At 34.9% G+C, this 26,829-nt stretch overlaps 2 long non-coding RNA genes across 2 annotated transcripts; one reads left to right on the top strand and one right to left on the bottom strand.

Annotated features, from left to right (window-relative positions):
* Positions 1-564: 564 nt before the first annotated feature.
* On the bottom strand, positions 565-2,253 carry LOC120355742. Its single transcript, XR_005573779.1, has 2 exons — positions 2,217-2,253; positions 565-708 (listed from the first exon to the last, which is right to left on the bottom strand). It is a non-coding gene; the product is annotated as an uncharacterized LOC120355742 (long non-coding RNA).
* Positions 2,254-11,134: 8,881 nt separating this feature from the next.
* Positions 11,135-21,230, top strand: LOC120355741. The gene is made up of 3 exons (XR_005573778.1): positions 11,135-11,361; positions 12,088-12,219; positions 20,526-21,230. It is a non-coding gene; the product is annotated as an uncharacterized LOC120355741 (long non-coding RNA).
* Positions 21,231-26,829: the final 5,599 nt, after the last annotated feature.

Genomic DNA, 26,829 nt, shown 5'->3' with positions numbered 1-26,829 from the left:
TTTGATTCTACCTAATAGGATTCTGTTTAAATACACAACTCGGGAATAATAACTGGCCTCCCGAGTTTGAAAAACATTGGCAAATGATTTCTGCTTCTCTAATTTCAAGCCTGCTTTAATTATCAGCTTCTGTATAATATACAGAGGCTCTAACGTAGTTTTAGCCGCTCCACCCCATGCAATTATACCATAACTAAGAATCGATTGAACATAGGCAAGATTGAATTTTGTAGTGAATATATCCTTGGATATAGAAGACGTGTTGGGGTATTTTCAAGTCAACACAGAATGAATCAACATAATTATAAATTGGGTTTATAAAACAATAAAGCATTTCAACTACTAGAATGTCCTTGCTTTGAAAATCATAGCAGAAATGAACTGGTCTTGAAGAAATAATGATAAAATCCTGAGATCAATTCACTCATGAACCAACTCTTCAATATAAATTATGAATGAAATAAAAATATGATGACGAATGAAATGAAATTAATGATAGAATAAAATGAAACAATAAATGATAAAATATAAATAAAACTATGAATGATAAAATAAAATGATGTTAACCAAAAATAAAATTTTATTACAAATTAATAAATCATAAAATAATAAGATGAATGCAAAAATCATAAAATGAAAATGCGCTTATTCGGTGAAAGTAGAATAATTATTCCTCAGTATTGTATAGTTGACTGGCGATTCCCTTTCCTGTAATATAAAATTGGAACAACGTTTAGAGCTTTGATTCATTTTGACTATTTCCTCAACAAGCCGTGCGTCTGCTGCTAACTAGAGGTGCTCTGTCATGCCAAAAGCATCACAAACAGCAACAACGGGCAGAGAAAAATAATAAATGAAAAAAAAAATGGTGAAAACAAAACAAAATAATGATTGGTGAAATGATGAGTTTCAACAGCTCTGATATGCACGACAAGGCAAGCAATCAAATCAAGTCACAACAGGTGAGACAATCCAGTCGAAAAAACGACGCCAAAATGCTCATAGGAGAATGGTAACAATACTATGAACAAATCTAAATGTAGCTTTCAATGAGTAAGGCATCACAAGTTCAAGCAGAAGATCAAAACTATCAACCATTCAACTCAAAACATTCCAAGTAGGAGCTGCGTGATATTACAAGTTCGCAGAAGAGTGCATAATATTAGTCTAATATACGGTTATTTACAGCAAGCAGACAACACAACAAAACAACAAAAAAAGGTGAAAAGAAAACCAGACAATAGAAGGAGAAAAGCCAACATGCTAAGGTTAGAAACGAGAAAGAAACTACCCACTAGTTAATATCATCACAGTGTCATAATTAGTCAGGATAAACTTCAGTATTACAAGGCTATCTACAATAAAGATCGTTGCAATTCTAGTTAGGAATGCAGCTACAGAGTTGAGACCATTGATTTTAGAAATGAAAATTTTCAAGAAAATATTTTCATACTATTTTGATGTTTTAAACAACATGTTGTCAATTATTCATGTTAATAACCAATTTTGTTCATTACTGACTGGAGTACATTGGAGGAAAATTTTAAAGAAATTTCTAGAGCAATGCGGGAAGATCTACAAAGAAACTTAGAGATGCTTTACAAGCCCAAGTCTCTTAGCAACCTCAGATGCTGTACAAGCAGTCTACTATCATAATTTTTTACAATTTTATTAAATTACTGTCTACTAAAACCGTACAAGCTTCTCCCAAATCTGTTAACATCACGGATGATAATATTTCAAAAGCCTTATCAAGTGAGAAAATTTGGGAATGAATCGTAGATCATTGAAACTATAATAACACCGACTGACGGCGCTAATAGAGCCATCGAGGTTCAGTTCAAATTCACTCATATTTCTACCGGTTGATTCTGTTTATTTTTAAAAGCTTCCAAAGACTCTTATCAGAGTATAGAATAGAATTATTACTGCCTTTATTTTTCTAGAGAACAAGATAGGGCGCAAGTATAAGTTTAAGGCTGGCCACTAACGACAGGACATGCATGACTAAACATGTGTTTGTCCCTGACAAACATGCATGTACACACACATGCTTATCATGCATGTCCTACAGCTAGTGACCAGCTCAAGAATATGGTTGTTAATCGCAGGATGCATTCTATAATACGCATGCAGCAACGCAAAGTGCACAATCAAACATCACACAATTCAATCAACCAAAAATTGACAAAATATTGTAAAAATCATCAACTAACCTGAAGTAAACTCAGTTTGGTGGTGTATAATGAATGCATCAAAATGTGAAGTAATCCAAGGCTGCAGATTGGAGATGAGCAGTAACATTCTTCCTCAAGTCGTCGAGGTCTTCTCTCAAAGCAGTGAGATTCCTCCGCGCGGTCATTCTGCTTCCAACATTCCAATACACTGCAAAACAACACACAATGCTTAGCATACAAGGCCACAGTCTACAAATAATCTACACAATGGAAGTGACACAAGGTAGTTGAAATAAGTGGTTGACACAAAAAAATAATTTTATTCAACAAAAAACACAGTCCAAACAGTGGGAACATACGTCATGTTTCTGAAAAAATCAAATTTATTAACAATACATTCATCACAAACACATCAAATTAATGAAGAATAAATGAATAGATTCACTACTAAATTAGCTGTCAGTTGCAAAGACAGATTGGCCGACCCTGTGAAAAAATAATTTCTGACAGCGGAAAGATTTTGGAAAAAACTTTTTCGCCACACGCACAGAAAGCAGCTGTTTTCCAGTCCCTACGTAGATCTGAAAGACCTTGTTTTGCAGACGACGTCAAAAAGGGTTTCTTTTCCGGTCTAGGCCAGAAAGTTGTCTCTTTCCAGCCGCTCATGGAAGTAGTTAATAATTCATCCGCTAGATCGGGCGAGTGTCCACTTTCCTCCCCAGCTGAAGTCGCCATGATTTCAGTTCCAGTTTCGAATCAAACTAATTCGCTTCGCAACCAGTTTTTATTCATTATTTATTGTTGATTAGTGCATTCCGAATTTTCAAAAATGCTTGAAGATGACTGTAGTATTCCAAGTGAAAATTTAAAAGAATCTGAAATCCTGACTGCAAATCTTCTACCACTAAAATCAAGAGATAGGTATGATAGCTTAACGAGTATTCTTTATTTTGTATTCTTTATTTATTTTGTCAGCAATACCTGTAGTGTGGCGAAAAATATCGTTCGCACCACGGGCAAAAATGTTTTTCCAGCTTTCAATCTTTTCTAGTCCTCGCCTACGGCCTCGGACTTGAAAACCGATTTCGAGCTGGAAAAATCTCATTTTCTGCTCTAGGTGCGAAATATACTATTACAGTAAAAAGTATTTTGAAACAAATTCTGATAACAAAAGATTGTTCCCGCAGCGGAAAACAGTAGTAGTAGAATTTAATTAAAAGTTTTCCCTAAAATATTTTTTATGAATTAAATAATTGATTGATAAAATGTTTCCCGCTTCTCGCATTGATGGACGCATAAAATAATCACCTTCAAAGAAACTATGAATGCATAGAAATTGGTAGCAAATACTGTTTTTTCTAAATAAATGAGCAAAATGGGCAACTAATTTTCAATATCAAAAACTCTAAGGCCCGGTTGCACAAAAGCCGGTTAAATTTCAACCGTGATAGATTTCACAAGATCCAAAAGATTTTGAAAAGACGTCTTCTTTATTTGGTTTTCGTGGAGTTAATCACGGTTAAAATTTAACCGGCTGTTGTGTAACCAGCACTAAGGTAGGCTACATAAAATAATAAGGTAGACTAAGTCCAAGTAGGTCTATAATTACAATTGAACAAAATTACGAGTTTATTCTAATAGAAATTAATGTTAAAATAGGCCTAAGTTTGTTTCAGTTATTTACTCAACACTATTCAAAAGAAAAATTGAGATCGGTAGACGACAAACTAACCTTAACCGGCTTAGTGCGGTTGCACAACAGCCGGTTAAATTTTAACCGTGATTAATTCCATGAGAACCAATCAGAGAAGCCGTCTTTTCAAAAACGCCGTCTCTGATTGGTTCCCGTAAAATTAATCACGGTTATAATTAACCGGCTGTTGTGCACTGGGCCTTAGAAGTTTAATATGTTTACAAGTTGAATACGATAATACCTACTGCTGACGTTAAATTAGCCAAAAATGATAATTTCTACTAGGAAATAAATTTCAAAACGGACGAAATCAATTGAAAAACATTGTAATAAGTTACAATAAGACAAAAAAAACTAGTAATAAAAAACGTTGAATAGCTGTTAAAAATTTTTTATGACGTAAAAATCTACGGTACCTTGCCAATTCGCACACTAAAGAATGGGCTGATTTTACTTCATGTTCAGGTAAAAATTATCAGATCGAACTGGATTTCTATGTTCACACTAGTGTGATAATAGTTATTTGTGCAACTAGTGCGCAAAGTGACAGTTTGTTGCACCGAAAGAAACGTTTACGCCCGAGCCGTAAACGTGGTTCTTGAGTGCAGCAGAGGAACTTTGCGCACGTATTTCACATTAAGTTTTTCCTACAGTTACCATTGAATATGAAAAGGGGTAATTATGGGTAAAAATTGCCTGAAATGCATCAAATGTGAATCTGTGTAATTTTATTATTGATAAAAACCTTAATTATTGTCAAAATTGAAAAAAATGTGTCCTTGGTTAAATATCTATAGTAATAATTAGCGCGTTGTGCTTGGTTGCACCTCTGCTCACTATAGCAGCCACAGCAGTCACTGTTACCAACTTCATTTGATTTTGCTGCACTGTTGCTCCATATAACCTACTAAGTATTTTGCGTTGCCATGTTGCAAATCTGGAGTGCAGAAAAATTTTTCCCGCACTAGAGCGGAAAAGTGATTCTTTGCGTTCTGTAATCAGTGCAGCAATGGCCACTTTTCAACGTAACTGTAGGAAAAATTAATAAGGAACACATTTCACATTAATTTAAGACTGAACTCAATAAAATATCACTAAAAACTGCAATTAATGACGACCACTACACAAAAGAGATACGAGTGTCACCATTTGGTTGGAAATACATGCTCTCGACAAGAGTCCAGTCTCTTCTCGACCTGAGTCGCGTAAGTGTGTGAAGAACAGCAAAGTATAAGAGACTACCAGAGTCACATAGCTTCACAAAATCTCCTCGTACTAGGACTAACGGCTTCAGTTAACAGAGAGAAATACAACATGAACGCACTATACCATGTCGTATCTTCTTGTGCTATGTTTTCTCTATGTTAATAGTCACTGCCCTACTATTAGAACAAGAATTGACAGATTTATCGTCCAAAGAGATACAACAAACATGAAAACTATGAGAAAGCTGTACTTTCTTTTAGTCATTGATCAACTATTAAAACCAGAATTATTATTAGATGGGGACACTGAAAAATGTTGGTACCCTTGAAATAAAGATTATTTGATTTTTACAAAATAAGGCTACCTATTCTTTGGAATAACGGCAAATCGGGGATTGCCAGATATACAGAAACTATTAGAATACTTTCTATTAGTCATTGATCAACTATTAAAACTAGAATTGTTGGATGGGTACAATTGAAAACATTGGTAACGTTCAAATAATAATTGTATGATTTTTCACAAAATAAGGCTACCTATTCTTTGGAATAACTCCAATCGGGGATTACCAGATATGCGGTGACTATGAGAATACTTTCTTTTACTCATTGATCAACTATTAAAACCAGAATTGTTGGATGGGGACACTGAAAAATATTGGTAACCTTCAAATAAGAATTGTATGATTTTTCACAAAAAGGCTACCTATTCTATGGAATAACACATATATTTGGGGTTTACCAGATATACGAAAACTATGAGAATACTTTCTTTTAGTCATTGATCAACTATTAAAACCAGAATTGTTGGATAGGGACATTGAAAAACATTGGTATATTTCAAATAAGAAATAACTGCAATCTGCTTTTCCATTTAAATTTTCACTTCATTCCTGTTATGAATTCATTAGTTGCTAATAATAAATTTGGGGATATTTTCAATAAATAAATAACACTAAAGTTATGTCTACTTAAGCTAGAGACATGTCAAAGTATATGGAGAGAAATTGTCCAGAACTGCAACCTAATAGATTTTCCTCATAAAACTGTTGAGACATTTAGACCTATAAGTAAGATTTCAAAGTGTCAAGTTTGAAATTTAAAATGAGGAAAAATCTATAGATCACAGCACGCCATTCTCTATGAACCCAACATTTGAAATGCCTTTATAATTAAAATTAAAAAGCAGATTTTAAGCAAATTTGCTTGAAGAGCAGAAAAGTGACAACATGATATTTAGAGAAAATCACAATAAATATGAAAGTACCTTGTATGTTGCATGAAGAGTTGAATCAGCTCGTTCCGTTTCAAATACAATGAATATTGTAGCACAAAATCTCAAGTTACGATTCCGATGAATGGTGATAATCTGCAATGATCCAATCTCCATAATGATGATATACCTGAAAATGTATAAAAATTATAAATTCAACAGTAGATAAGACTATCAAAGCAAAGAGTAATAATAAAACATCAATAGTTTTGAATTAAAAATTGTTTTTTTCAATTGAGAAATAATAAGCTTATTTTTGGAGTTTTGTGCCGAGCGTTCCGACTACCCAACCTACCTACCATTGCCGGCAATGTAGAGTTCAGTCATGCTATGAAAAAAGTGAAAAATAATCAACAACTAAAACTAAATGTAGTTATTTTTAAATAACAATGAGTACGTTTTACAACAATATTTTAGAAGAAATTGGCGTAATAATATTATTAAAAACTTATAAAAACAATGACAGACCACGGCCATTGGCTCATAAACATAGTTGCTAACACATAAAGAATTTGCAAATTTTCTCAAAGTAAATGTTTTCAAAGCTTAATGTTCTTATTTACTTATAATAGAAGATAAATTTCATAGAAATAAAAATTTATTCATTGTAATACTTACAGTATATCATTTTCAAAACTTAACTGTATGGGACCGTACCGTATATTATAGGAATTCCACTTCAAAGTTTACACACACATTCTGCAATTATTCGACGGTTGCAAACTATTTTTACATTGATAGACTTAAAGCAATTATAATAGAAGATATTTTCAAAAAAATAAAGTTCAAATGTATATATTAATTTAATAATCAGCAATTGTTTGCGGATGCGGACCTGAACAGACTATAAATACACAAACAAAAGTCAATATGGCGACGGCCCGACGGTCATTTCACAAAAAGTGGCAAATGGCAATAGTTCATAAACTGGCCGCTATTGCCTATGGGCAGCACAATGCAGGGAACATTTTAAAATCACCTATGACTGTCAAACCAACAGCGTTATTAGTTTTAAAAACAATTACAGTTTACAAAATCAACTTATAATTGATTTTCTTGTATCATCTCATTAAAAAATTATTTGTCCTTACAAATCATCATTTGCAAAATTACGCTATGATTCAGGATTCAAAAGTTATTAAGAACATGCCACAAAACAGAACAAACACATCCATCTTCAAACAGATCCATGCCACGGAAAAAGATCGACTTTGCAAGCCCGGATGATTTAATGGCTTCTTTGTGGGTTCGGTTCAGGATATAGTGGATTCCCACACTGCCATTGACTGCCATTGATCCAATTGATCTGTTGGAAGGAAGAATCCAGCCGGGACAGGAGCATCTCTCCTTCTTTCGCCCCACCACACCAGCTGCCTTGAGGAGGATCATACGCTCTTTCAAACCCTCAAAAAGTCCAGATGTGTTTGCATGTCTGTGAGCATGCTTCGAGAGGTTGTTGATGCCATTGCAGTTCCTCTCTCTGCATCTGTCAATGAGTGCTTGAGGTCTGGAAATTTTCCTGATTCTTGAAAACATCAAGAACTGTCCCAGTCTTCAAGAAGGGTGATCGTGAAACCTTCGTAGCTTCAGGCCAATCTCCATAACTCCTGTCTTTGGCAAGGTGATTGAGGCAGTGATAAAGCCTCAGCTGGAGGCTTTTTTCGAGGAGAATGGCCTGTTCTCCAACATGCAGTTTGGTTTCCGAGTTGGGAGATCAACAGTGGGTGCAGTCGACCATGTGGCTGAGCGGATTGATGCTGCCTTCGAGGATGGTGAGTCTCTTGCTCTTGCTCTTTGTGATCTGAGCCGAGCCTTTGACTGCGTGGACCATGGCATTCTTCTTAGAAAGCTGAGCTTTATGGTCTTAGAGACTCTGCCCTTTCCATCTTGGGCTCACCTTTCTGGAAGGACTCAGCTTGTCTCCCTCAGTGGTGCTGACTCCCGGACACTTCCGGTAACTTTTGGTGTTCCTCAGGGATCGGTGCTGGGGCCTACACTGTTCCTTGTCATGATAAATGACCTCGACGACCACGGTTCCTCTCTGATGTTCGCGGATGATGCATCTCTACTGTCATCGGGTGCTGAGCTTGAGCGGTTTTGGAGGCATCTGCGGAGCATCTTCAGTCTGCCACTTCATGGTTCCTGGCTAATCGATTCCAGCTGAATGAGGACAAGACCCAAAGGATCATCTGCAGCTTGTCACGTGAGCCGCGTGACCCTCAGAATCCAGTGAAGCGGCTGGGTTTTGTCTTGGACAGCAAACTCAGATGGAACAGTCATATACAGCAAGTAACCAGTCGACTCTCCCGCATTTGCTTTCTGCTGCTCAAGATGAGGGGCCTGGTGACTGAGAAGTACCTGATAATGATGTATCATTCGCTCTTCCATTGCCACATTACCTATGGCTTGCTTCTGTGGGGTCATTCAGCGGGGGCTGCTGATGTGCTGAGACTGCAAAAGAGGGCTATAAGAATTATAACAGGCAGCAATCATCTTGCCCACTGCAAGCCCATCTTTGCTCGCCTTGGTGTACTGACTGTCTTCAGCCATTACATCCTCCTGTGCTTGGTGTATGTCAAGAAGATACAGCATACTCTAGCTGCCTGTAGTGACATCCACCACCACAACACCAGGCACAGTGAGCTGTTGGATATCCCCAGGAGACGCCTCCACCGATCACAGGCCAGTTACAGGATTTCAGCCCTGAAATTCTACAACAAGCTGCCTAATAGTGTGAAGCAATTGGATGAGGCCGCCTTCAGGAGAACCGTCCGGAAGCTACTGTGTGCAAAGGCATACTACAGTGTGAACGAATTTATGAGTGATAATTTGAATTTTTATTGAGAGCATGAGCACTGGATCACTGCCATCTGAACTGTTACAGTTTTTTTTTCATGTGTTTGTACGTGTTTTGATTTTTTGACGCCATCGATCCACAATTGTGGGTAATGGATGAAGCTGAAGGTATTAAGGTATTAAGGAAATACTGCTGGATAGTCCACTGGAGATTTTGATTTAATATCATTTTGAAGCTCTATAATGACCAATTTTAACAGTTTCCAGGAATTCAGACAAAAAATTATTGTAGAGAATTGCATCCTCTACAAATATTGTAGGGACAATGTTTGTGCTATGACCAACCGTTTAGAAGTTATTGATTAAATACTGCAGTAGAGCTTATGTCAACATGGGTTTTCTCAATTGTGATTCTCTATAACTCTTCATCAACAGACCTCTTCAGTAATCCAATTATTGCATGATTCTGTAGAGAATCTTTTCATCTTCAAGCTGGTCACTATTAAAATTACCTTTCATCAACTGTTCAGATGCCAAAGACAGAAAATTCTACAGAGGACTTCAACAATGATACAGATCCCTTGTTTTTGAAGCTCTGTAACTGCATACTATTGAGTTTATTAAACAATATAATTAGACTATCCTGTAGGGAATTTTGTTTCCATTTAAAATGTTCTTATGCAGAATCGAGCTCAAATGAACTATTCAAAAGTTATTGGGATAGCATTTGTTGAAAAACACACTGAAATTCAAATATAAATTATGTTTTAAGCTTCATACCACAACATTCTCTGAGTTTTAAACAATGTGAACATATAATTACATGGTAAATTAAATTCTCTTCAAAAATGGTACTGATAAAAATCAACCAACTATCAAGTGTTCAAAAGTTATAGAGAAAATCTGCTGAGAATTCATTGTTGACTTGGCTTTCTATACTTCTGATCCCCTATAATTCTCTATTCCCTGAATTTATCACCTTAAAAAATAGATAGAATTGTAGTAAATTTTGTTTCCTTCAATAAAGGTCATGAGCGAGTTTACAATATGATTATACGTTCAAAAGTTATCGGGGAAATACTGGAACATTTAATCTCTGAAGCCATCAGCCATGAAAGATGAAAATAGACAGCTTGTCAGTGGACAGATGCCAGAGTTGCAAATTGAACAGCTCATGACATCTAGCGGATTTTTCGTGAACTACTTGGCGGTACTCGACTAAAGACAGTATCTAGTACTGTTTCCAGTCAGTCTTCAGTCGAGTCGCTCCAAGTAGTTTACAAAAAATCCGCTAGGTGTCATGAGCTGTTCAATCTGTCCACTGACAAGCTGTCTATTTTCAACTTTCATGGCTCAGGGATTGTTGGGGGAAATTTCCAGTATTTCCTCGATAACTTCTAAACGGTTCATCATATTGTAATTTTTCGATAACCTTATTGAAGACAACAAAATTTACTACAATTTCATGCATTTATAATGATGATAGGTTGAACAAACAAGGAGTTTTAGAGGCTCAAAAGTATTGGAAGTCAAGTCAACAATGAATTTCTCTGTAGTTTTTTCGCTATAACTTTTGAACTCTTGATAGTGGGAAAATTTTTATGAAAACCATTTTTGAAGAGAATAAAATTTACTATGTCATGATGCGCTCAAATTGGTCAGAAATCTATAAAAAAGTGTTATGGAGCGTCAAAAATAATTTACATTTCAAGATCAGCGTGTTTCTCAACAATGATACCTCAATAACTTTTGAACATGTATTTCTAGCTCAATTTTGGAAAGGAACATTTTTCAAGAGAATTAAATTATCTATAAGTTCATTACTCTAGTTTATCAATTAGACATCTATATAATGAGTAATTTATTTTCAAAAATCAAATAATACAACTGATTTGGAGATTTTTCCTGTGCCTGCTTTGTGCTGCTCCCTTGCGGCCAGTTGTAAAGCCTTCTTGTCACTTCAAAAAACAGACGACAATAATAAATTTAGACGCCATTTTCTGTCAACAATTCTCTGGCTGGATCTGCTAAAGATTGCTTATTATAAGTAAAATATTGTGATTAGAAGTTTAATTATTTGTAATATATCTTCTATTGTAATCGCTTAAACTTGATCAACAATAAAAAATGTGCGCGACCGTCGAACTATTACAGAATGTGTATTATATTGTAGGAAGGAGCCAGACTTGTTTACTTGAGTTTTCAAGTTGATTTAATGTAAGTATTTTAATGAATAAACGATAATTTATATGAAATGTATGTTCATTAATAAGTGAATGAAGTATATTTATGCTTGGAAATAATGTTTTTGGAAATTGATAGAAAATTTTCATTCATTAGACTACTATGATTGCTGTGCTAATGACTTGGGATACCATATCACTTTTTATGTGTTTTAAGTAAATTTATTGCTAATTTTTTTTGAAATAGTATTGTAAAATGTACCTAATGACCTTACAATACTACTCTCATTCAGTTTTCAAGCTTGTTCCTTTGTTTTAGTGAGTTTTCCTTTAGTAATTGTACCATCTAGGTAAAGCTAGGTACTTACTTACTTACTTTTTACTTCCTGGGTCCTCCCGACGGTCGTGTCCGTGGAGTCGTCATATTACCGGTAAGCCGAGTGTGCGGAAGGCTTCAAACCCTGTTCAAATGATAAAATCATGGAAATTGTGGTAATTCAGTACTTAATTGTTTTTATCTTGTTGGTTTAGCAATTATTTTATCAGGTTTGGATGGAAATTATAGAATATACCGTGTCTACTAAAATTTTTGAAACAATAACTTTTCTTCGAAGTGCGCGGAGGGCGCTGTTTCAAAACCTTGTTTATAACTTGATTTTAAAATTTTCTCATTACTTAATTTAAAAATGCTTCATCTTGTAGAGAATTCATCATTTTTTTGTAAATGTATTTATTTTAATTCATCTTGTACTCATTTCAGGCTTGGAATATCGGCTACAACCGTTTGATTTGATATGGAATAACTTGGAGATGTTGGGTGGATCAATACCTGATTATATTCTGAAATTGAGCTTCAACTATGGAATTTAACTCTACACATCCAACATCCAAGGTAATTGAAATTTTTCTTTGATATTTGTGGTTTTATTCTGTTGAAGGTTATATCGGTGAAGAAATAAATTATTACGATTATTTGAACATTATTACTGATTTTATTTTTACTTTAAAAGTCAAACCAATACATTGAACTCAAACGTTTTACTTGAGGCATGTTTCACAGTCTTCACAGAGACAGAGTACAGTACAGAGTCACCAGTGCCTTGCCAATCACACATATTATTATTTAGTCTATTTCATTGTCAAACAACACGCCCCCTCAATGAAATAACCCAAAAAAAATTTATCAATCAAAAAACAAAGTAAGTTATAAGAAAATTAACATAGTTCAAAACATCTTAATTATTAAAAAATATTATTTCTAAATTTATCAATCAAAAAACAAAGTAGTTATAGGAAAATTAACATAGTTCAAAACATCTTAATTATTAAAAAATATTATTTCTAAACTTGACAAAAAGTTCCTTTCCCAAGGGTTTTGTGAAAATGTCAGCAATCTGATCTGAGGATTTTAAATACTCAACTTCAATAACACCTTCAGAAATTTTCTCTCTTACAAAATGATACCTTATATCTACATGTTTCATTTTTTTATGATGCTCAGGATTATGAGCTATTTTGATAGCAGACTGATTGTCTTCAAACAACAAAATACAAGTTTTCTTATTTTCAACAACACAAAAATCAATTAAAATCCTTTTATCCAACAAGCCTCGCTTGCAGCTTGGCTCAAAGCAACATACTCAGCTTCTGTGCTAGATAATGAAACACTCTGTTGCTTCTTGGTACACCAAGAAATAGTATTACCAAAACTTGAAGCAATAACCTGAGGTTGATCTTCTCTCTAAATCACCACCCCAGTTTGCATCTACATAGCCTACAATCATATCATCATTCAATTCTCTCTTATATACTAGCTCTAAATCTAAGTACATTTTACATATCTCAATACACGTTTTAAATTTTTATACAACATTTCACTGGCACAACTTTGGAATCGACTCAAGAAAGATACAGTACAACACAAATCAGGTCTAGATCCTACAACAGCATACATAAGACAACCAATTAGTCTACGACATTTCTTTTCTATTCTACAGACTCTGACTTATCTCTAGTCAATAATTCAAAGTTGAATTTTTATCCATGGGAGTGTCCATTGGCTTACAATCCTGCATGTTGAACTTTTCCAATACATGTTTGAGATACTCCTTCTGACTAATAACAGTTACCCCCTCTTCAATATCTTGTTTGACATTAATTCCCAAGAAATTAGAAACTAAGTCTTTCATCTTGAAATTTTCTTGTAAGACTGATTTCAATCTTGAACATCATTCTCATCTGAACCAAAAATAAGTATGTCATCTACATACAATAATAGAAATACCTTTTTACCCTCCACAATTTTAGAATACAAGCAATAATCATTTTTAGACCTAGTAAAATTGTTCATTTTCATTACAGAATCAAATTTAGAATTCCAATCTTTTGGAGATTTCTTCAGACCATAATTGACTTCTTAAGTTTACAAACCTTATTCCTAAATCCTTCTACTCCCTCTGGTAATGACATATAAACGTCTTCTTTGATATCACCATTAAGGAAAGCATTTTTTACATCCATCTGATATACAGGAAATCCTAATTTATTTGCAACACTCATGAAAATCCGAAAAGTTGGCAATTTGGCCACAGGGCATAAATGTCATTTAAATCTATGCTATCCTTTTGTTGAAACCCCCTAGCAACTAATCTAGCCTGTACAGCCTTATGTATGCTGTTGTAGGATCTAGACCTGATTTGTGTTGTACTGTATCTTTCTTGAGTCGATTCCAAAGTTGTGCCAGTGAAATGTTGTATAAAAATTTAAAACGTGTATTGAGATATGTAAAATGTACTTTAGATTTAGAGCTAGTATATAAGAGAGAATTGAACTCGATTGCCTTACCTGATTTTACTTTTGGGTATTTTACTTTTACTTTTATGTTTTTACTAGAATTCAATCACTTCACCGGTATTACTATTTTAGAGTGAATCTCCGAACTTCCATTGTTGTCTTGCACGAGAGTATTTAGGTTAAAAAAAATTTTTTACTTGCACACGAAAGATCCAGCCTGGGCCCATAACCTGTTGAAGGTTATATCGGTGAAGAAATAAATTATTACGATTATTTGAACATTATTACTGATTTTATTTTTACTTTAAAAGTCAAACCAATACATTGAACTCAAACGTTTTACTTAAGGCATGTTTCACAGTCACAGAGACAGAGTACAGTACAGAGTCACCAGTGCCTTGCCAATCACACATATTATTATTTAGTCTATTTCATTGTCAAACATATTCAACATATATATCTTGTTTATTTGCCTGTCTTTCATATGATCATGTTTCAATATCATCTAGACTTTAGAATAAAGACATTTCAAAAGTTTGGGTTCATAGAGAATGATACTACTTACTTGATACTTGAGGTCGTTGCCAATGACTGGGGTTTTCAGATAGGCAGTGTCGGAATTTTCAATAAAAACCTACATGGTCATTCACACTGTGAAGGTGCTTGACTCCCAAAAAGAGGTTCACTGTAAAACTCCTGTAGTGAGTAGAGTGGCTTTTCCAGGAGTTTATTTTTCAAAGTGGTATAGAACCAAGAGTTCCGTGTTCCTGAATTGGTCTTGGAAGGCTGTTAAAAATCTTATTGCCTGCGAAGGAAAGCTATTGTAATTCCCCGCCAGTCGGCTCCGGGGCACCTCCAGTCTAGTGGCATGTCGCGTATTGTGGCTGTGTAAATCACATCTTTTTTGAAACTGCACCAGGTTCTCCTTGATATACATAAGCGAGCACAATACATATTGACTGTACACTGTGATCGCAGTATCCCAAGATCCCTAAATAGCTGTCATTCAGCTACCGAGAAATCTCTTCTCCTTCTTCTTCTGCGTCTTTCTTTTCTTCTCCTCCTTCCTCTCTCACTCTTCTCCTACTCCTTTTTTTCTTCTCCTTCATCTCCTACTTGTTCTTCTCCTACTCCTTCTTTTTCTTCTCCTTCATCTCCTACTTGTTCTTCTCCTACTCCTTCTTTTTCTTCTCCTTCATCTCCTACTTGTTCTTCTCCTACTCCTTCTTTTTCTTCTTCTCTTTCTCCTACTTCTTCTCTTTCTCCTACTTCTTCTTTTTCTTCTTCATCTCCTACCCCTTCTTCTACTCTTATTTTTCTTCTCCTTCATCTCCTACTTGTTCTTCTCCTACTCCTTCTTTTTCTTCTCCTTCATCTCCTACTCCTTCTATTTCTTCTTCTCTTTCTCCTTCTCAATCTTCTCCTACTCCTTCTTTTTCTTCTTGTCCTTCTCCTATTCCTTCTTTTCCTATCCTTCATCTCGTACTTCTTCTTTCTCCTTCTCCTACTCTTTCTTTTCCTTCTTCTCCTTCCCCTTCTTCTACTTCTCTTTTCCTACTCCTCCTTCATCTCCTACTCCTTCTTTTCCTTCTTCTCCTTCTCCTTCTCCTACTCAGATGTATAGTGAGGTCCACGTTATAATGTCAGTATTTGATTAACACTGGTGTTGCTATCCTTGTCTATCATTCGACAACCAGATAGCTCTATCCTCTACCACCTCCGCACTGTTCCCACATTGTAATATTCACCTCAATCACTAAAAATCATCATTTAATCATCAAAAATATATTTCCTTGGCGAATAAAATACAGTTGATTATTTTAAACAAGAATACAGTTGATATTACATGAGATATACCGGCATCAGCTAGGCCTATCCTCTATAGAAGGCAGTAACAAGGCAACTCTGTTCTCCTATATTTCTCCACTGCCATTATGACGTGGACCTCACTGTAGCAACAGGTGTAGTAGAAACGTTCATCATGTTTTTCTAAAAAAAAATATCCCTTCCAGTTTCTGATAACTTGTGCTGACTGCTCCTAAGTGTTGAATTGAGCGAAATTTTGAATTTTATGTGGTGAAATGTGTTCTCAATCACATGTAGCACTTGAAATACTCTTTTCATAATTGAAGGATATATAACTCAAAGTATTCTGATAGCTTTTATATCCATGATATCTCTTGATGGTGAAGTATTGCTCAAAATAGGTTCCCTTTCGACTTGAATTCTACGAAATTATTTATTTTTTGAGGTAGGACTTGTTCTGAATCATACAGTGCATCAAATACTGTACCAACAGTTAACATATGTGTAGTTCTAAGTATTCCTACAGCTCTTTCACCTGTGATATATCTTGAGAGTGAGGTATTCCCTGAAATAGGGCTTTTTGTACTTGAATCGTACTCAATTTCTTGTTTAGTGTGGTAGGAGTTGTTCGAATCTTAGAGCTCTTCAAATACTGTTCCAATAGTTGAAGGATATATGTAACACAAAGTATTCCAACAGCTTTTCCAATCATGATATTCCTTGATGGTGTGCTATTGCTCAAAATAGAACGCCATTTTAGTGTTCAATTTGACTAAATTTCTAGTTTTATAAGTGGTGGAACCTGGTCTAGATAGTACAGCGCTGTAAATAATTTTCCAATAGTTAAAGGATATTCATTTAGAAGTATTCCAACAGCTCTTTCACCTATGATATCTCTTGATAGTGAGTTATTTCCTGAAATTGAACTTTTTCAGACTGGATTTTACTAGTTTTCTTGTTTCAAGTGGTGGAAACTGTTGTAGATATCACGGCACTGAAAATACTGTCAACAGTTGAAGAATGTTTAGTACAAAGTATTACAACATCTTTTTTAGTCATGAAATCTTTTAATGATTAGATATTCCCTGAAATAGGTATATTAAGGTGTTAAATTTTACTCTCTATCTTTTGTTAGTGTGGTAAGAGTTGTTCTGAATCTTAGAGCTCTTCAAATACTGTTCCAATGGTTGAAGGATATATAGGTAACACAAAGTATTCCAACAGCTTTTCCAATCATGATATTCCTTGATGGTGTGCTATTGCTCAAAATAGAACGCCATTTTAGTGTTCAATTTGACTAAATTTCTAGTTTTATGAGTGGTGGAACCTGGTCTACATAGTACAGCGCTGTAAATAATTTTCCAATAGTTAAAGGATATTCATTTAGAAGTATTCCAACAGCTCTTTCACCTATGATATCTCTTGATAGTGAGTTATTTCCTGAAATTGAACTTTTTCAGACTGGATTTTACTAGTTTTCTTGTTTCAAGTGGTGGAAACTGTTGTAGATATAACAGCACTGAAAATACTGTTCAACAGTTGAAGAATGTTTAGTACAAAGTATTACAACAGCTTTTTTAGTCATGAAATCTTTTAATGATTAGATATTCCCTGAAATAGGTCTATTAAGGAGTTGAATTTTACTCTATTTCTTGTCTAGTGTGGTAGTAGCTGTTCTGAATCTTAGAGCTCGTCAAATACTCTCCCAATAGTTGAAGGATATATGTAACACAAAGTATTCCAACAGCTTCTTCTGTCATGATATTCCTTGATGGTGTGCTATTACTCAAAATAGAACCATTTTAGTGTTCAATTTGTCTGAATTTCTTGTTTTATGAGTGGTAGAAACTGGTCTAGATGGTACAAGCGCTGGAAATAATTTCCCAATAGTTGAAGGATATTAAGTACAAAGTATTCCAACAGCTCTTCACCTGTGTTATCTCTTGATGGTGAGGTATTGCCTAGAACAGGTGTCTGTTAAGTTTAGTTCAATGTTTCTATGTGTAACGTTATCTAAATTTGGGAGAGGAATAGCACAAGGTTACCTTATTTCAAGTCTCCCTATCATGTACTTATTGTATGAATCAATAAATTCTTCGAAATTTCTTGTTTTGTGAGCTGGAAGCGGTTCTCAGTTATACAGTGCTTCGATTACACTTCCATTAGTTTAAAGATTTGTAGCATTAAGTGTTGGTTGCACAAAAGCCTGTTAAATTTTAATCGTGGTTAATTCCACGAGAACCAGAGTGCCTTCTTATCGAAAAAGCCTTTTCTGATTGGTTCTCGTGGAATCTAACCACGATTAAAATTTAACAGGCTTTTGTGCAACCAACACTTAATGCTAGAAATCCTTAAACTAGGTAGGTACTGAAAGTGTAATCGAAGCACAGTTTAATCACGATTAAAACTTGAAGGACTTTTGTGCAACCGGGCCCAAGTATTTCAATTTATTGTTCTTCTGTGATATTCCTTGATGTCTTAGTATGCTTGGTATGGTTCTCCTCTATATAGTTGAATTTTACAAAATATGTGAGGTGAAATCTGTTCTGAATCATAGAGCACTTCATGATTGATCTAGTCTTATATGTGTTTGAACTATCATAACTCTGCTGTTTGTGGATCGATTTTGATCAATCAAAGATCCGTTTGTGAAGCATTTCAATGTCTATATTTGTATTCCTAACAATTTTCTGTAAGGTTTACCGCTTTTAAGTAAACGAGCTTAATGTTTGACATCCACTCTTTTCTTCCTGACAATGTGAGTCTCTTAATTATCATAAATCTGCTGTTTGTTGATCGGTTTTGCACAGTCAAAGATCAGTTTGGGAAGCATTTCAATGTCTATTTTTTATATTCCTATCAATTTCTTAGTAAAATCGACCGTTTTTAAGAAAACTAGAGCTGAATGTTTGTTTGACATCCTGACAATGTGTGTCTTAAAACTATCATAACTTTGCTGTTTATGGATAGATCTCTCTCAATCAAAGATCAGTTTGTGAAGCATTTCAATGTCTATTTTTTATATTCCTATAAATTTTTTAGTAAAATCGACCCTTTTTAAGTAAATTTGATTGAATGTCTAACATCTACTTTTGTCTTGCTGATAATGTGTGTCTTTGAACTAGCTTAACTCTACTGTCTATGGATAGATTTTGATCAATCAAAGACCAGTTTGTGAAAAATTTTAATGTCTTTTTTTTATATTCCCATCAATTTTTCTATAAAATTAACCGTTTCTAAGTAAACTTGAGCTGAATGTTTGTCATCCACTCTTTCCTCTTCATGATAATCTATGTCTTTGAACAGTTATAACTCTGCTGTATATGGATCGATTCTGCTCATTCAAAAATTAGTTTGTGAAGCATTCAAATGTCTATATTTTGAATTTACATCAATTTTCCTGTAAAATGTATCGTTTCCTAGTGAACTTGAGCTGAATGTTTCTTGTCCACTCTGTCTTTCTGATAATATGTTTTTTAAACTCTCATATTTCTTCTGTTTTTAAATAGATTTTTCTCAGTCAAAGATCAGTTTGTGAAGAATTTCACTGTCTATCTTTTGTGTTTTTATCAATTTTTCTGTAAAATTGACCGTTTACAAGTAAACTCTAGCTGAATGTTTGACAAGAAGAAATAGTAAGACAAGAAACAGAACTTTTGAATTTCAAATGCAGTCCCTGCTTAGTGCTGCTTCAAGCGGTCAGAATCTCAACTAGACTGCTGTGACGTCACAAGGTTTTCAAATTGCAGACTGCAGAGGCAGACGTCATTTTGAATATCAACAGTTCTTGTGTTTAGGTTCATAAAAATTGAATTTTATGACTAAAATATTACGATTTGAAGTTTGATTTTATGAAATATCTTTTATTTAGTAGTTTTTCTACAAACATTAACGTTTAAATAGGTTTCAAGCGTTAATTATTGCATAATACGAAGCTAATGTGTGCATTGATTTGATCGCCCTAACCTACATTTTTGATAACGTGAGTTTGTAAGTATTTCGAAGATTCAAAGCTTATTTTCATGAAAATTATGTTGTTTCATAAGTGAATCAAGTATATTTATATTTTAAAACTCCCATTTATTGAATATAATTGCAAAATGTTTATCCCAATGTTCACTCTGCAATACGGTATCGGCTCTTGGACCACCGTATCATTTTTACGTTTTTGCTATTAATATTCCGTTGATAACTGCTTGAATTATATTGTAACATGTACTTTATAGTTTATTAAATCTACTTCAATAAAGTTTTTGATTTGGTTCTTCATTTTTGTTGAGTTATCACTCTATAAGTCCAGCCATGTTTAGCCATAGACATGTTAGGTTGGGATTGTCTGGTGCAGAACGCAAAAGTCATCAACCAGTCACCATATTAAAATAACAAAAACTATTGGGATTTAACACTTTATAATCTTGAATTTAATGTTATAAAATCATATTTTATCATGCTTTACAAGTATTTATGAAAAATAATATTTTTATGTCATTATTTTTTAAAAAATATGAAGGTTTTCAACGCATTATCTTGTAAAAATTGGTTGTTTTCTTGCGAATTCATACATTTATTGCATTCATTTCATCCAATTCAAATTTTCAGGCTTGGAATATTGTTTACACAAAACCTCTTGTTTGGACATTGAACTTGGAACATGGAAAATGTTGTCAATGGATTCCACTGGAATATTCAATGAAATAGATGTATCCTCCTACAACATGCCAGGTAATTCTCAATTTATCGCAATGTTTGTGGCTTCATTTCCACACATATCTTGTATTATCTTTTCAATCTTCAATTTGGTTCTTATTTTAAAACTATCTAGATTTAAGGAAAAGGCAAATCAAAGGTTTGGGTCGAAGAGAAAGGCGGGCTGTGATCTATAACATTTATCTCATATTTGTTTTTAAAAATTGCATATAAATAGTAGAATCATCTCAAATTTGATGAGAAAAATGTATGGATCTTAGTTTCAGGACAAATCTCTCCATGTACTTTGATGTGCCTCTAGCTTGTAAGTTATCTTATAGTGTTACTACCCATTGATATAGGGCCTCCAATCCCCGTATTCAATTGTAGGAAGGTTGTTATTATGTCAGAATTTAGCAAAATATATTGTTTTGTGAGGTGGGATATTTTTAGATCCATATTGAGAATACAAAGATGAGAAGAATGTATGGATCTCAGCTCTGAAAAAAATACATATTATACTCTGAAATGACTCCAGCTTAGAGTTATATATATACTAGTTTTTGAAATTCCCCCTTATTATAGGAGTGAAAAATCAATTTTTAAAGACTAGATTTAGGGCCGGTTTCCGAGCTCGGGATTTGGCTAAGTTTCTAGACTTTGAACAGCTGGAGTCAGAATATTGGCTTTCAGAAACGGGGCGTAGTCGTAGTCATTGTCAAAGTCACGTTTGAATTAAATCTCGAAAAACCTTGAAAAATGAACACAAAATAAAATGAAGAGAAAATAGTGTAAAGTTTAGGCTATTTGAATTATTTATGTAATGGGGTAATGAAAAATAGGAATATATTGAGGTTATATTATGTAATGGGGGAATTGTTTATAGGTAATTGGGGTGATATTATATGAAATGTTGATTTCGTCAAGATAAAACGTTTCCAATTATAGAAATGATAAAATAAAAACTGCGACTACGCCCCGTTTTGAAAAGCTAATTTTCTGACTCACCTGTTTGAAGTCTAGAACTTAGCTAAATCCCGAGCTCGTAAACCGGTCCTAGAGTAAGTAACTCTTAATTTTTGTAAGATGTATTAAAATTGCATTATTTTTTAGTGGAACCTACATTAAAAATGTGCCACATCAATTAATTATTGTTTCAATAGTAGAATAAATACAGTAAGAATGCATTGTGAAAGGTCTACAGTCCCTACCACTCTTCAAACTCCTGTTATCTCGGAAATGATGTACTTCAAAGTCACCTCAATCTCATGAATTCATTACTATTTATTTATCTAGATGATATGCCCTACCAATTCCTGTTCTAAAAGCTGTGTCAAGAGTATAAGAAAGAATTCTGATTGATTATACACCTGTGATAATCTCTAATCTTTAGTTAATTCCAAGATTACATGGCTTAAATTGTAAAAATCCACCTATATCTCGGGTTTTTGTGGCCATTTGTCTATCTAGACGACACGGGCTACCAATTATTGCCTTAAAAGTTGTGAATAGAGTATAAGAAAGTACTCCAATAGTTTTTACTCCCGTGATAATCTTTATTCTAGAGCTATATCACAGATTACATGGTTAAATTGTAAAAATTCACCTATATCTCATGTTTTAATGGTTATTTGTTTATCCAGATGATACGGGCTTCCAATTATTGCTTTAAAAGGTTTGTCAAGAGAATATGAAAGTATTCCAATAGTTTCTACTCCCATGATAATCACCAATCTTTAGCTATTCCGGAGATTACATGTCTCAAATTGTGAAAATCCACCTATATCTCAGGTTTTTGTGGCTATTTGTCTATCTAGACGATACGGGCTACCAATTGTCGCTTTAAAAGTTGTGTCAAGAGAAGAAGAAAGTATTTTGACAGTTTTTACTCCCGTGCAAATCTCTAATCTTTAGCTATTTCCGAGATTACATGACTTGAGATTATTCACCCATATCCAATGTTTTAGTGGCTATTTGTCTATCTAGACGATACGGGCTACCAATTATTACTCTAAAAGTTTTGTCAAGAGTATAAGAAAGTACTGCAATAGTTTCTATTCCCTTGGTAATCTCCAATCCTGAGCTATATCAGAGATTACATGGCTTGAATTGTAAAAATCCACCTATATCTCGGGTTTTTGTGGCTATTTGTTTATCTAGACGATACGGGCTACCAATTATTGCCTTAAAAGTTGTGAATAGAGTATAAGAAAGTATTCCAATAGTTTCTACTCCCATGATAATCTCTAATATTGAGTTATTTCAGAGATGATGTGGCTTAATTTGTAAAAATTCACCTATATATAGTTTTTTTTTGGCTATTTGTCTATCTAGACGATACGGGCTACCAATTATTGCTCTGCTAGCTGAGTCAAGTGTATAGGAAAGTATTCCAATAGTTTCTATTCCCTTGGTAATCTCCAATCCTGAGTTATATCAAAGATTACATGGCTTAAATTGTAAAAACCCCCCTATATCTCGGGTTTTTGTGGCTATTTGTCTATCTAGACGATACGGGCTACCAATTATTGCTTTAAAAGATTTGTCAAGTGTATAGGAAAGTATTCCAATAGCTCCTACTCTCTTGATAATCTCTCATTTTGAGTTATTTCAGAGATTACGTCGCTCAAATTGTAAAAATACACCCATATCTCGGGTTTTGTGGCTATTTGTCTATCTAGACGATACGGGCCAACAATTGACGCTTTAAAAGTTGTGTCAAGAGAAGAAGAAAGAATTTTGACAGTTTTTACTCCCGTGCAAATCTCTAATCTTGAGCTATATCCGAGATTACATGGCTTAAATTGTGAAAATTCTTCACCCATATCTGATGTTTTAGTGCCTATTTGTTTATGCAGATAATACGGGCTACCAATTATTGCCTTAAAAGTTATGTCAAGTGTATAAGAAAGTATTCCAATAGTTTTTACTCCCGTGATAATCTTTATTCTAGAGCTATATCACAGATTACATGGTTAAATTGTAAAAATTCACCTATATCTCATGTTTTAATGGTTATTTGTTTATCCAGATGATACGGGCTACCAATTATTGCTTTAAAAGGTTTGTCAAGAGAATAAGAAAGTATTCCAATAGTTTCTACTCCAGATAATCACCAATCTTTAGCTATTCCGGAGATTACATGTCTCAATTGTGAAAATCCACCTATATCTCAGGTTTTTGTGGCTATTTGTCTATCTAGACGATACGGGCTACCAATTGTCGCTTTAAAAGTTGTGTCAAGAGAAGAAGAAAGTATTTTGACAGTTTTTACTCCCGTGCAAATCTCTAATCTTTAGCTATTTCCGAGATTACATGACTTGAGATTATTCACCCATATCCAATGTTTTAGTGGCTATTTGTCTATCTAGACGATACGGGCTACCAATTATTACTCTAAAAGTTTTGTCAAGAGTATAAGAAAGTACTGCAATAGTTTCTATTCCCTTGGTAATCTCCAATCCTGAGCTATATCAGAGATTACATGGCTTGAATTGTAAAAATCTACCTATATCTCGGGTTTTTGTGGCTATTTGTCCATCTAGATGATACGGGCCACCAATTATTACTTTAAAAGTTGTGTTAATAGTTGTATCAAGATACTAAGAAAGAATTCTGATAGTTTATAAACCCGTTATAATTTATGATCTTTAGTTATTTCAGAGATTACGTGGCCTCAAATATTGTAATAATTCGCCTATATCTCGGTTTTTTTTTATTCGTTCATCTGGATGATACGGCGTATCAATTTCATTTCCAATAGTTGCGTAAAAAATAAAATAAAATATTCTGATAGTTAATAAACCCGTGATAATATCTAATCTTGAGTTATTTAAGAAATAATGTAGTTAAAATTGGGATTATCCACCTAAATCTCAGTTATTGTGGGTATTTACTTGACGGTGTCCAACAATTCTTGTCTTGATATTGAGGTGATGTCTATTCTAATATATTTCAATATTTTCATTGATATCTACTACTGCCTCCAGTGATGTCCACGTTATAATGACAGTGGAGAAGTATAGAACAGTGTTGCTGATTCTCTGCATTACCACTGCCTCCCATAGAGGATACCGGTATATTTAATGTAATATTCAGACTCAACTCACACTTAGGCGACTCAGGTGGAGAAGAGACTGGACTCTAGTGGAGAGCATGTCTATTCAAATGGTGACGTCGCGGAGACTAGAATCGACTGGTCTGAGTCTCATGGAAACACATGCTCTCCACTAGAGTCCAGTCTCTTCTCCACCTGAGTCGCCTAAGTGTGAGTTGAGCCTTATTGTTCATTCTTGTTAAAAATAATCTTTAATATTTTAATATCAAAGAAAATTTATTTTGAAATAATAAATCAAATAATAAGTTTTCATAATTGGCATCAATATTTTGTTAATTATACTTCTACAATGTTGAAACATGATGTGGGAACAGTGTGGAGGTGGTAGAGGATAGCGCTATCTGCTTTGTCGAGTGACAGACAAGGATAGCAACAACAATGTTAATCAGGTATTGCCATTATAACGTGGACCTCACTATAGATGAGAGTGTGAATGGGATACTCGGCTTGCCACTCTAAGGTAAGTGACGGAGAGCCTCGGCAAGTGAAGGCCAGCGACGGTAAGTGAAGGCGAGGACTGGCGTAGTAGGCATCCACACTCTCGCGCTTGTAGGCACTCGACAAGAGAGTGGCGCCGGAATTATGTTGGACATTCGACTAGCGACTCGGCGAGAGCATAGAGAAAAGATAGCATAAGAAGATATCTCATGTTATAGGTATTCTATGTTGCAAATTTCCTCTTCGATTACTGTCGACTACTGTCTATTATTAGTGTGTTGTTGAGTGTAAGGCTCAACTCACACTTAGGCGACTCAGGTGGAGAAGAGACTGGACTCTAGTGGAGAGGCATGTGTTTTCAAATGGTGTCGTCGCGGGGAGACTAGAGTCGAGTCGACTGGTCTGAGTGTCACCATTTGGAAACACATGCTCTCCACTAGAGTCCAGTCTCTTCTCCACCTGAGTCGCCTAAGTGTGAGTTGAGCCTTACTGTTCATTCTTGTTAAAAATAATCTTTAATATTTTAATATCAAAGAAAATTTATTTTGAAATAATAAATCAAATAATAAGTTTTCATAATTGGCATCAATATTTTGTTAATTATACTTCTACAATGTTGAAACATGATGTGGGAACAGTGTGGAGGTGGTAGAGGATAGCGCTATCTGCTTTGTCGAGTGACAGACAAGGATAGCAACAACAATGTTAATCAGGTATTGCCATTATAACGTGGACCTCACTATAGATGAGAGTGTGAATGGGATACTCGGCTTGCCACTCTAAGGTAAGTGACGGAGAGCCTCGGCAAGTGAAGGCCAGCGACGGTAAGTGAAGGCGAGGACTGGCGTAGTAGGCATCCACACTCTCGCGCTTGTAGGCACTCGACAAGAGAGTGGCGCCGGAATTATGTTGGACATTCGACTAGCGACTCGGCGAGAGCATAGAGAAAAGATAGCATAAGAAGATATCTCATGTTATAGGTATTCTATGTTGCAAATTTCCTCTTCGATTACTGTCGACTACTGTCTATTATTAGTGTGTTGTTGAGTGTAAGGCTCAACTCACACTTAGGCGACTCAGGTGGAGAAGAGACTGGACTCTAGTGGAGAGCATGTGTTTTCAAATGGTGTCGTCGCGGGGAGACTAAGAGTCGAGTCGACTGGTCTGAGTGTCACCATTTGGAAACACATGCTCTCCACTAGAGTCGAGTCTCTTCTCGACCTGAGTCGCCTAAGTGTGAGTTGAGCCTAAAGGTGCGTACAGATATACGCGCCGCGAACATGAGCAATTCACTTTTAATCAGCTGATGCCAAGCTTTTTATATCTGTATCTTACCGTTTCTGTAAAAATACAGATATAGTCAGCTAAAAGTGAACTGCTAATGTTCGCCGCGCGTATATCTGTACGCACCTTAAGAGTGTAAGTAGGGCACAGTATGAGAGACTACCAGCGTCACATAGCTTCACCAAAAACAACTACTAGGACTATCGGCTTCAGTTAACACTCACATTTGCAACATAGACACCCTATACACTGTCTATTATTAGTGTGTTGTTGGGAGTGTAAGAAGGGCACAGTATGAGAGACTACCAGCGTCATATAGCTTCACCAAAAACAACTACTAGGACTATCGGCTTCAGTTAACACTCACATTTGCAACAT

The sequence above is a fragment of the Nilaparvata lugens genome, unplaced genomic scaffold (genome assembly GCF_014356525.2).
Source record: "Nilaparvata lugens isolate BPH unplaced genomic scaffold, ASM1435652v1 scaffold4543, whole genome shotgun sequence".
Classification (NCBI taxonomy): Eukaryota; Metazoa; Arthropoda; class Insecta; order Hemiptera; family Delphacidae; genus Nilaparvata; species Nilaparvata lugens.
Note: the sequence above shows the minus strand (reverse complement) of the source record. Positions and strands in the feature narration are given on the sequence as shown.